The sequence below is a fragment of the Gekko japonicus genome, unplaced genomic scaffold (genome assembly GCF_001447785.1).
Source record: "Gekko japonicus isolate JY-2015 unplaced genomic scaffold, Gekko_japonicus_V1.1 scaffold1802, whole genome shotgun sequence".
NCBI lineage: Eukaryota > Metazoa > Chordata > Lepidosauria > Squamata > Gekkonidae > Gekko > Gekko japonicus.
The window spans coordinates 196,441-208,049 of record NW_015176027.1 but is presented as its reverse complement, the minus strand read 5'-3'; the positions used below and the strand labels follow the sequence as shown (position 1 = coordinate 208,049).

General features: G+C 40.9%; 1 long non-coding RNA gene across 1 annotated transcript in view; it reads right to left on the bottom strand.

Annotated features, from left to right (window-relative positions):
* Positions 1 to 373: 373 nt before the first annotated feature.
* LOC107123370 overlaps positions 374 to 11,609 on the bottom strand; it is a 31,221-nt gene continuing 19,985 nt past the window's right edge. Inside the window, exons 2-3 of the long non-coding RNA XR_001482947.1 lie at positions 3,362 to 3,488; positions 374 to 1,026 (exon numbers count right to left, since the gene is read on the bottom strand). This is a non-coding gene — a long non-coding RNA (uncharacterized LOC107123370). The remainder of the gene's footprint in view (positions 1,027 to 3,361; positions 3,489 to 11,609) is intronic.

The following is an 11,609-nucleotide window of genomic DNA, read 5'->3' as shown; positions in this document are numbered from 1 at the left end:
ATCCTGAGAATGACTTTCTTGGACTGTTTTGAAAAAGAGAGAGCTGTGCACAGTGAGCTTTTCCCATTATAACATATTGGCTTTTGCAACGTTCTTTCCCCCCGATAAAACTTAGAACTTTGCATTTATTTGGCCTGTCTGAAAGAAAAAAGGCAGGATAGTTCGTTTCCTTTCATTTATTAGCTTCATTGACCAGAGGTTGTAAGCCAAACTTACAAACAGCCAATATAAAACGCTTTACATATAATTACAAGATAACTTAGACCAAACATTTTTACAATAAAAACTAATAAACATACTCATAAACAATATTAATAGACAACATTTTATAGACTTCCTTAAACTCTATAAAATCCCATGATATTAGGCAGGATTGTTCCTTGAATGAAATAACATTTACAATGAATGAAGTATGCTTAAGATTTTTATTTATTCCTGTTTCTTAGCCAAGTGTTAAGAGGTTCTTAAGGCCTGTGCCTAACAGACCACTTGGAGTTCCCCTCTGTAGCTCTTTATCTTACAAAAGATTACATTTATTAAAAGTACCTAAATAGCACCAACAATATATAACTGGTTCAAATGGTTCTGGTTGGCTACATTGCTAAATCTTTAACAACAAAGTTAGTTTGATTTTACATCCGATTTCTTTTTTTCATTTGTATGACCATTCTGAGCTTGCAGCAAAACCCCAGTCAGCTAGGTCAGTTTTTGTACATTTTGTTGACATATACCAAGGGGGGGGGGGATCTTGATTCATGAAACCAAATTCCAGAAGTAGGGTTGTGTAGGCCTGGAGTGTTAAGAAAACTTCTTCCTCCATAGTATTAAAACCTTATTGATTGTGGCACTGTGCTGTTATAGACCATGGACTACTTTTGCGGGCTTTTGTTGCTTATCTCCAGGCCTTTGTTGATTATTACTTCAGACTTCTGTCATGAGGCAGACTTTGTAGATGCCACTGGAAGTTTAGTTTTCTTGATTAATGGAGTTCACTGTTTTATGGGGGGGAACTGTGGACGCTTTGGTCTGTAAGAAGGGAAAAGTGGTTATACTCCTCCCCACACACACACACACCATAAACTTTTATGAGTAGTTTCTGTAACATACAGTGGATTCTTCTTTGAGCTTATTTCATAGATCTGAGTTTACAAGTGTACTACTTTCAGGAAAGACTATTGTGTATATTAATATTTATAATAAACTATAACTTCTTGAACATTATACAACAGAGGAAATGTGAATGTTCGGAGTCCCGTTGATTGAATTCAGTGAAAAGTTGTGTTGGCCACAATCCATATAGAAGTGATGGGCTTAAGTACACTTAAATGTTGTATCAGATTGTGGTTACTATGTACAATGTACATTAAATTTTATTTGTATTGCATTTTTTCAAACATTTGAAGCCAAAACAGTCTGCTTCGTGAACTTTGCTAAACTTCCATACTTACAAAATAGTTACCTTGCAAATGTTCCTAGATTTCTGAGAATGGGTGGGCAGGATTGCAACAGGAACTCCTTACTGTACTAATTTATAGAATGATTGTTAGTCTTTGTTTTTTTTAAAAGTACCTGAGTTATAAAGATTGAGTCATGTATAACTACTGAATCTTTGCTTAGCTGATGATATCATACATTATGGGAGAATAAAACACTGAGAGAAATTTCCAAAGTCTCTTGTGACAAATACATGGCAAATTTTCATGCTCTAAACACTTTTGATATCTTGGTTTTGAGAGCAATTACTTGCATTTCTACTGCATTGTAAAGGACAGTTGTTGGTAAGGCACCTGATCAAAAATAAAAGTTCTTAAGTTTTTCATGAAGCTAGTAAACCACTGTGTGTCACTATATACTTTAGATGTTCTGAATAATTTGCTTATTATGTTTTTGGTGACTGCAGCAATTAACAGAAAAAATCACCAGATTGATAGTCTGCAAATGTGCAGATAGTAGAAGGTAGAAATATTGCAAAACACAGCTCTTGTTTTTGAGTTAAAATCTGTGGAAATTTCACAACATGGATTTTTTCATATGGGTGTTGTATGTAATAGTACTTTAAAGAATAAGCTGTATTTTCTAGCAATAGTCTATTTATATAAGTTTCTAACTACTGATATAATTTTACTGTAGGCCTTTCTGAGGTTTTAATCTGTAGCTACGTATGTTATTTTGTTCTTTGTTTATATGAGAGATCTAATTGATATTATAAGAATTTATAATCCCTCCCGTGTTTTGCTAGAGAAAGCTTGTTAATGTCATCGCCATATTCCAGTCCTGATCATTCTTCAGTGTTTCTCTGCATTTCCCTTAGTTTCATTTTACATCCCTGAAACAGATTTTCTGTGATGATATCGTAAAAGAATTGCAGAAGTGCAAGAGTGTTCACCTTTATAGCTATGAAAGCAACTGTCATTTTCAACAGACACCGGATTCTTTTTACTCATGATAATGTTTTTTATGGAGTACCATTTGACTTCAAAGTGGTCATACTCTAATCCTATGAAGAAGCTAGAGGCTGAAATTGTGGGCTTCTCCAAAGTAAATATGTTGCAAGTAAGATCCTAAGTGCTACCTAAAGATTATTTTGAGCACTAAAGGGTAGAAGATGCACAAAAGAGAAGCTGTCTGCTTGAAGGAACAATCAGCTACAGCCAAACATTTCCTCTGAATGAATACATAATAGAATTCAGTTTGTAAGTTGTGTTATTTGTTTTACTGATTTCTTTTCATTGTCTTGATTAGGCGTTTAAAATTATTTTAATTGTGAGTTGCCTAAAGCAGGTCTGGAGAGGTGGCATACAAATGTACTAAATGAATAATTAAAGCCAAAGTTTGTGTATTATATGACTAGAAGAGCAGGAAGGTTATTGAACCAGCTGCAGCAAGATACAACCTAATAAAAGGAACATGATTAGAAATACTACACTCTTTTAGCCCTTGCGTCTTCCAGAGGAAGCTCTGTGAGGCTTTTAAAACTTTAGAACTGAAAAATCTTATTTATAAACCTTGACATAAAGGACAGCCAAATGTTTTGTTTTTAAATTTTAGACAAAGATCCCTCAGCCATTCAATATTAAGGCTCCTGTACTTTGAGCTGTTGTGTAAATGAGGGAATTTTGTCAGGTGTGGCTTTTCAGACCCTTGCTGTGACATGCGAAACTCAGCCTGCTGAAATTTGCACTTAAGCAGAGGAGCCATAGTGTGAAGGCTGTATGACGATGCCTGTTTTGGATTATCCCGCATCCTCCCTTCAGTTGTAATAGCTGTGTTCCTGGTTCATCTCACAAAAAACATTTTGAGTATAAAAATATACAGGTTGTCCAGAGCCGACTTTGACATTTTGTTAAGGGTGGGGCCTTACCAGTTGCAGAAGACAAAGCAAACACTTGCATAGCTGATTTCTCTCTTCTGTCCCACAGCTACTGAACAGAGCCCTGGTTCTTCTGTCCCACAGCCTTGGCCATTTTGTTCTAGGACAAACAACAAAGCTGGAGGAATCAAAAACAAATCATGTGAAAAGCACTTGAGGGGGGAGGGAGGATGTTACCATGGCAATAAAGTCAAGTATTTTTTGTATGTTGTACTGGAAGGAGGTAGTTTCAGTTCTGAAATTAGTTTCTTTTTTTTTCTTTCTCTCTTATGGTGTTTAACTGTACTCTCATGCTTCTGCTTCCTACGTGATGTTCCAAAGCTGCAAGACAGCTCTGGGGGAAATTTGCTTGATCTTTGTGTCCGTGTAGGAGGGTTGATCTCTGGAGCACATGTAACAGTGTTGTTTGCCGAAGGCCAGTATAAATGGATGCTGGAGGTTATACATATCTGTCTCCTTAAAAAGGCAGTCAGCCACAGCTTTTGTTCTTCAGCAGAACAATACTTTTAAAAAAATCGCCTATGGTGTGCAGGGCTGGCATCAGCATACCCTGAGCTGGGGCAGCGGCCAGGCCCCAGGGCTTCTGGTGGGGGCTGCTGCCACCAGATGCCTGCACTTGCCTATGTGCCCTTCCCTGTCTTCTTCTTGGCGTATCAGTGAAGTAAATAAATAAGCACTGATTAATCTAGGACTAATGTTGAAAAGGCTCCTTGTGTGGAGATGGCATTGTTTCTTGTATACAATTCGTAGCATGAGCTCTTTTTCTCATCTGAAATTACCATATAATCTTTCCCTTTGAGATAAACGAATCATTTTGGTTCAAAGAGTGAGAGCTGTCAAGTTCCTCAGCCTCCACATGGCTCTGCAACATTAAAGGGTCAAATCTATTTTTTAAAGAAATTGGAGAAGCAGTAATTACAAAGTTACCTAGTTTGCTTTGTTTTGGTTTCATGCTAAAATCATCATCAAATTGGCGGGGCCGCTTTTTACCCAATTAATTAAACACTAATATAAATCTGTACATTATAATCAAAATACAACAAATTAGCCCTAGATTAAAATGGGGCAGCTAAGACCACTGAAAAGAGCTTTAATAAATTTAAAACAATCTTAAGAGGAAAACTAGAATACACATGAGAAAGAGAAGTTATATTATAGCTTCCTGCATAAAAACTGCACCACCCGTTATCTAATGACCAGCTGTTTAAATAAATCTATATAAGGTTTTCTCCATTCTCCCTATTTATACAATTTATAAAAGTGTGTAATGTAGCAAACATAAATAGTTAGAGGCAGGACTGAGCTATTCTCTCGCCCTCCGGACCCCACCCTACTTCCCACCAAAAGCCAATAAATCTTTCACCTGCGTTACAGAGAAAAAAGAGAGAGAGAGAAAGTAGGACTAAGCAGGAGAAAGGAGGTTCCAGAAACAGTAAATTATCTATTATTGGATCCCTAACTAGACACTGTGAATAAATAGCTTATTATCAGAGCCTCTCACTTATAAAAAGAGAAAAATAATTTTTTCTCCTTTCTCCCCCCTTATCCAAAGGGAGGGGGGAGAGTTAAAAGCAAGATAAAAGTAAAATCTATTTAAAACTAAAACTAATTAAAATCAGCTAAAACAATACTCCCCTAAGCCAGAGCACAGCCTGTAAATGCCTGGTTACACACAGCCGGAACCCAGAAGTCCATGAGTTCTTTAGTTTGTCCTCACTATAATTTTGGATCAGTGTCTATAAATCTTTTTCAGACATTACAACCATGCATACCAGGAGCCCACCAGCAGGAGTTTGTACTACCCTCTATGCTCCCACTATGCACAGTTGCAATTTCATGTGAGAAAACATGTGAAATGTGCACCAAAGCTGTATGTACACAGAAAACTCATCTGTTGCCTTGCACACAAAATGCTGCTATGTGTGTCATAAGCGTTGGAGGTAGTGCACATGGGGGGGCTGTGGTTCACTGGTAGAGCATCTGTGTAATGTACTCATCTCCGACTGCGTGCGAGGCTAGGTCTACACGTGGTCATGCAAAGCGGCTGAGCTTCGCTCCAAGAGATAATTGGGCCAAGCGGATCTTAGCCCACACCAACCAGAGGGCTAGGCTCCCAGCCGAGAGCCTATGGAACTCTCAGCCACTGTAAATAACCTATCACTGGTGTGGGGGTTTGTTTTGGGTGTGGGTTTGATTGCACATATAAGCCAGCCTGCGAGCCGGTAACTTTGTCTTGTTCTTCACCTAATAAAGTATGAGAGCTGAATTCACTAGTAAGTCTCAGTACTTTTCAATCTGTTTGACATGCAGAAGGTCCCAGTTTTAATCCAGTTTCAAAAGGATGTGGTGGTAAATGGTGTGCAAGATCTCAGTCCGAGACCCTGCAGATCCACTGCCAGTCTGAGTAGACAATACTGACCAAGGGTTTGAATCAGTATAGGGCAGCTTCATGTGCATTTCCATTGGTGGACTGTTGGTACATGTGGTTATAAGGTCTGAATTCTTAAAGTTATCCTTAAACAAGGCAAAACAAACAGCAGAAGGTGAAAAGATCCCTTAAGACAGCCATGTCTGACTTTGAAGGGTGTTCTACTGTTTTTGCAATCTACAGAGGTAAAAGTTGGCAGTTGTGGCTTCTTGCTTTAAATGGTGACTAGAGGTGTCATGCTACTATGACAGTCCTTTGGAATGGCAAGCTGGCGTTCTATATGATACTAGTGACTGGATCTGTCTTTTTGACACACATGTCACAGCTTTGCACTCAAGCCTCTACTGGAGGCTTGCAGAGCTGGTTCTTGTATAATTGTAACCCAAGTAACCAATCATATTGTTATGATATCTTTGTTTCTACCATCCTTTCCCATTTTATTGTTTTAATTTATTTTTAACAAAGGAAAATACCTATCTTTTCCCTTTGGGACATGGGACATTAATATGCTTGTTTAAAAAAGACATCAGATGATGGAAGATGCGACTTCAGGCAAGATGTGTGTGTTGTAACCAGCTAAATAGACCCTTGCTAAGAGAATTCAGGTTGCTACGGTTACCTATAGAAACTAGGACTTTGGGTTAACTAAGGACATTGATGCAGGAAGCTCAGCATCTCACGTCTCACTGCCAACTGAGATAAGAGGGAGCGGTTTCCTTGGAATCTGAATTCCCACCCAGTCTTTTAGTTGTAGGATAAATTCCTGAAACTTTCTATAGTGAATGTTATCATGTATAGGGTGAGATCGGTGGGTATTAACCTAGCCAAAAAAGACTGCTCTTTTTATACGCAGTATGGTATAGTGGTTCGAGTGCCAGACTAAGACCTGGGAAATCGAGGTTCACACCCCACTTGTGCCATGGAAGCTCACTGGGTGAATTTGGGTCAGTCACACACTCTCAGCCTAACCTACCTCACAGGGCTGTGGTGAGAAGAAAATGGAGGAGGGGGACAATGTAAGATACTTTTGGTCCCTACTAGGAAGAAAGGCATGATATAAATGAAGCAAGTAAATAAATGAATTTTTTATCTGATTTACTTTAGTGCTTACAATCTTGAAGCCCTACAAAAAACTCCCATTTCTTAATGTTCAATCCTGAGATATGTATCTTATTGGGTATAAAAAAGTTTCCCCTGGATGGAATCCATGGCCATGGTGTCTTCTGGGTAAGCAATAAAGAATAAATAAATAGGGTAAAAAATGAATTTGGTTGTATTTAAAAGCAGATTGAAGAAGTCAGCAATCGAGCTAAGTATTAGATTATTGAAAGGCGATACAATCCTCTAGAATTTCAACATATTTTCTAAGTAGTTAATTTAAAATCAGTAATTTTCTTTTTTTCATTACTCATGCATTACAGTATTTAGGTTTTGCTTCTCAGGAATCCAATGTATGATTTGTAGTAAGCCGTAATCGGCTTTAAAAGTAGTTTTATATGGATTAGTTAAGTTTGTTTCTGCTACAGACCATGAGACGTTAGAAACAAGTTAGTCATCAGAGGAATGGATGCAATCATAATGAGCAAAAATAACTTATAATTGGCACAGGAACAAAGTTCCTTGGCAAAACTCAAGGTACATGGCATCACATTGATCCATGTGAAGAATGCTAACAAAGTTGTTTCAACTTTTATGCTAAAACAAAGGCAGCTACTTTTGTATTTTCATTGTCAAGGAGAAAATCTTGATTTTTTTCTTTAAATTACGGATCTGTAACTGGGACAGTGAAGAAGTGAATATCCTCTTCCATTGTAGATAGTTTCTGGAAGGTAGCTGTGTTGGTCTGCAGAATAAGAGCTAGTTTTGAGTCCAGCTTAGAGACCAACAAGATTTTCAGGGTATGAGCTTTTGAGAGTCCAACCTTCCTTCTGTTTTGGGGGGATTTTTATTTTTATTTTGTATTTTTCGTGTGTATGTGTTTGTGCACATGCACCTGGAAGTCATGGTGAACTCTGGTGACTGACCCCTACTGGGGGCCTGGAGGATATTCAGAGAGGTGGTTGAATGAAGCCTGCCCCTGCCCCCCAACTTCTGGTATTCCAAGGAGTTCTCCCATGCAAGTACTCGCCAGAGTTGACTCTGCTTAGTTTCCAAGATCTGGCTTGCCTGGGCTATTCAGGTCACGGCGCTTCCTTCAGTTTTAGATAGAAGATACTGAACTGTTAAAATTAAAATATATTTATAATCTCAGAACAGTAAAATAAATTTGCTAATACTTGTAATATTTGTTAACCAATTTTCAAATGTGTATTGGTATTTCACAGTAGTAGTGAGCCAACTTCAGAGGACAGCGGGAGACAGGAGGGCCTGGCGGGAGCTGGTCCATGGGGTCGCGAAGAGTCGGACTCGACTGTGCGACTGAACAACAAAGTGAAGCTTCCATAGTGTTAACCAGAAAACATGGATTATGTTGAATGGTTGTGTCTTTTACCTATTCTTAAATTACTTCTTTATCCTACAGTTGTGGTTGTAGGAAAATAATCAACTAAAAAGTCATATGGTTAAATCGTCCGCTCAAGCCCCAGAAACTAGGAGTTTGGTTGGCCAAGTGACATTAGACAAATTTTTAAGAATATATTTTTTTCAGGCATAAACATTATCACTATAAAGCTGAGGGTGTACTTCTGGCATAATTCTAAGGGTTTTGTGGTATGTTCAAGATAAGCTTATCACTGGTTTCCCAAGATTTCACAAGAGACTTTGAGAGTACAGTATGAATTTCTAAAAGTTTTAGACTGATAGAGAACAGTTTACTACTGCAGGAGTCCTAAGATTTAGGAGAACCCAATGCCAACTTCTTGGCCTTCAATTTTGTAGCAAAATATATAGCTAAAGCAGCATTTTATATTACTGACACACAAGCAGAGTGCTGAAAAACTCCTCATGAGGAAATGGAAAATGGTATAAAAATAAAGTTCCAGTATGCACAAGGGAGAAGCAGAATTGAAATGAGGATATTCAGATCAAACCAGAAAGTTTGCAAAATTTGATAGAATCCCAAGACATAATAAAGGACTTTAATTAACCAGCAGTGGATGGCAGTCTACATACTGTAGAAGTTTTTTCCCTAGGATCTCCCTGTTGACTTTCTGAAATGATAAAAAACTATACTTCCTCATTGTAATGTCCTTAGAGACTCAGAGGTTTTTACCCCCCAAATCACTTGCACCTAGCTGGATGACCTTGGGTAAGCTGTAGCTCTGATAAGAGCTGTTCTTGAAAAAGAGCAGTTTCTGTCAAGAGCTCTCTCAGCCCCACCTACCTCACAGGGTGCCTGTTGTGGGGAGGGGAAGGGAAAGGAGTTTGTAAGCCGCTCTGAGACTCCCTTGGGTAGTGAAGGGCGGGGTATAAATCCAATATCTTCTCTTCTCTTCTTATACACCATTGGGGGAGTAGTCACTTGCCAACAGACTGCCCTCCCCCTTCGCCCTGGTGCTCCTGGCCTTGTAGGAATTGCCCACTAGGAGAGTCAGAACTCCCAGCTTCCCTTCTGAGCTCTGAGACCTTGTTTCTGTGTCTCTCACTATCCAGTGTCTGGTTATCACAGGTTCAACTTACTGCCTTATACACCACTGGGAGAGAAGCCACTTGCCAATGGACTGCCCTTCCCCTTCCTCCTGGTGCCCCTTTTAAAATAGCATGTCCAAGACAGTGGATGTCTCTGTGTTATAGAGAACCACTATCAGTATCAAAATTATTTATAGTATTTATTTAAAAGAAAATATTCACCAGCATACTCTCAGTACTGCACCAGATTGAGCAAGGGATTCAAATGAAAAGGGTAAAACACAGTTCCTCTGTCCCTCCCTTTATATATGCCCTAGCAGATGTTAAATATAAGGCAGGCTTCATAACTTAGAAAGGTACAGATGTTCTATACAGGATGTCAAACAGAAGGCCTGGGGGCTGGAATTGGCCTGTCTGAGGATGCTATGTGGCCCGTGAGCAACTGGTGCAAGGGAGGGAACAGGAGGCTGCTCAGGGGCGGTTGCAGACTCGTAGCTATGTTGGGGCGTATCGGGGCCATGCCCCCTCACTTAACAGCCATGGCCTACAAGTCCTGCTGCCAGAAATCTTATTTTTAAAATATTCATTTGGGTATTAATTCTGGTAAGCCACACTGCACTCAACCCTGCCCACAGCCTGCATTTAAAATCCTTAATTCCTGGATCCTAGTAACCACCTCTGATTGTTGTCCGACTCATGCCAAAAGTCCTGTTTGCACCAGCGGCTGATGGTGTTGTTGTTTTTAAGTGAACAGCTATAAACACAATTCATGATTGTGTTTCATGCTGCTATTCATTATTTTTAAGAGAGTAAAAACTCCTGTTTTTGTTTGATTATGGTCAGTCAAAATAATGGTGTAATTTGCTTGATGTAATTTGTCTCCTGTTAGTCTGATTAAGTTCCCTGCCCCCCTGCCCCAGCACCCCGACCCCTGCCCCACCAACCAAACTTTTCTGGCTATACCCCTGGATGAGTGGGCAGAGCCACTCCAATTGTGGCTTCAGCATAGCAGGACAACTTTGTCTGCAACAGTTAAGCAGAACCCCTTGTCTTGGGACTGGGAGCCACTGCAGCCAAATTCATACCTCTCCATTCAGCCTGAAGCTCCAGGGATGCTGTCCCAGATGGTCACAGGGATCAGTGTTTGCACATGAGGTGGTGCAAACAATCCTCTTTTGAGGCATGGGAGCATCTGTCCAGTGCTGCACCACTGGCTCTCCAGTCTGCCCATGTGGGTTTTCCTCTGCACCCCTCTCGCAGCCCATAGGGCCTTGCAGTGAGGACATGCCAATTGGAGTTTATCAGTTGCTGTCCTTTATAAAGTTTATATTTCTGATACTTGGCATTATGTTTTAGGGCACACATGGCCCAGACCAACAAAATGACATTTATGTCAGATCTGGCCTTCATAACAAATGAGGTCGATGCCTCCGTTCTACAGGGTTTCCTTCTCCGGTGGTCCTGGGAGTGGGGCAGGCCTTACTCTTGGGAATAGGCTCCTCCTCTGGAACAGGGTCAGTTTCCTCAGATCAATGCAGGAAGGGGAGGGGCTTGTCCCCTGGGAACATCCCAGTCCTACCGGCCCTGCTGCTTGAGCAGGACGTGTTTCACAGGTGCTCTGTGGAGCGCAGCGATCCAGGAATGAGAAGAAGAGAGGGAGAAGGGAGAGACCCTCCCTCTTCATTATTTTGAGCTGCAGTCGGTGGCAAACCACAAATGAAGCCGATGGCACTGGGAGATCCCCAACAGCCAAGGCTGTGTACGCAGACTCCCACCGGGCCCAGCCTGTGGCTGAAGGTCGCCTCCCCAACCAACGCACATCAGGGGAAGCAGCTGAGTCTGCAAGGAGACCGGGGTGGCGCTGCAGACCCAGCAAACTCCCCAGTCTCAAAGGACCCGGCATGCGGTGGAACAGAGAAGCCGGGAGCCTCTAGCCCTCGCCAGAATCATGGTAAGCCCTTATGGGGGGGGGGGGAAACCTAGACTGGAGACAAAGGAGGGCAGGGTGGTAGAACCCCCAAGCTATTCAGGGAGGATGAAGAGGAAATTGTTTCCTGGGACTTCCATCCTCCCCAACCTGGGACAGGCTGGAGTGGATTAAAGAGCCCTTCCCCCCTCCTTTTTCCCCTTCAGAGGGAAAGTCCCCATGAAACAGACAGGGAGCTAGAAGGCCCAGGGAAGGCCATAGAAGGGCGGGGGGGAATGGTGGTGGCCATCTTGGTTCTCTGGAGCCTCATGGCAGAC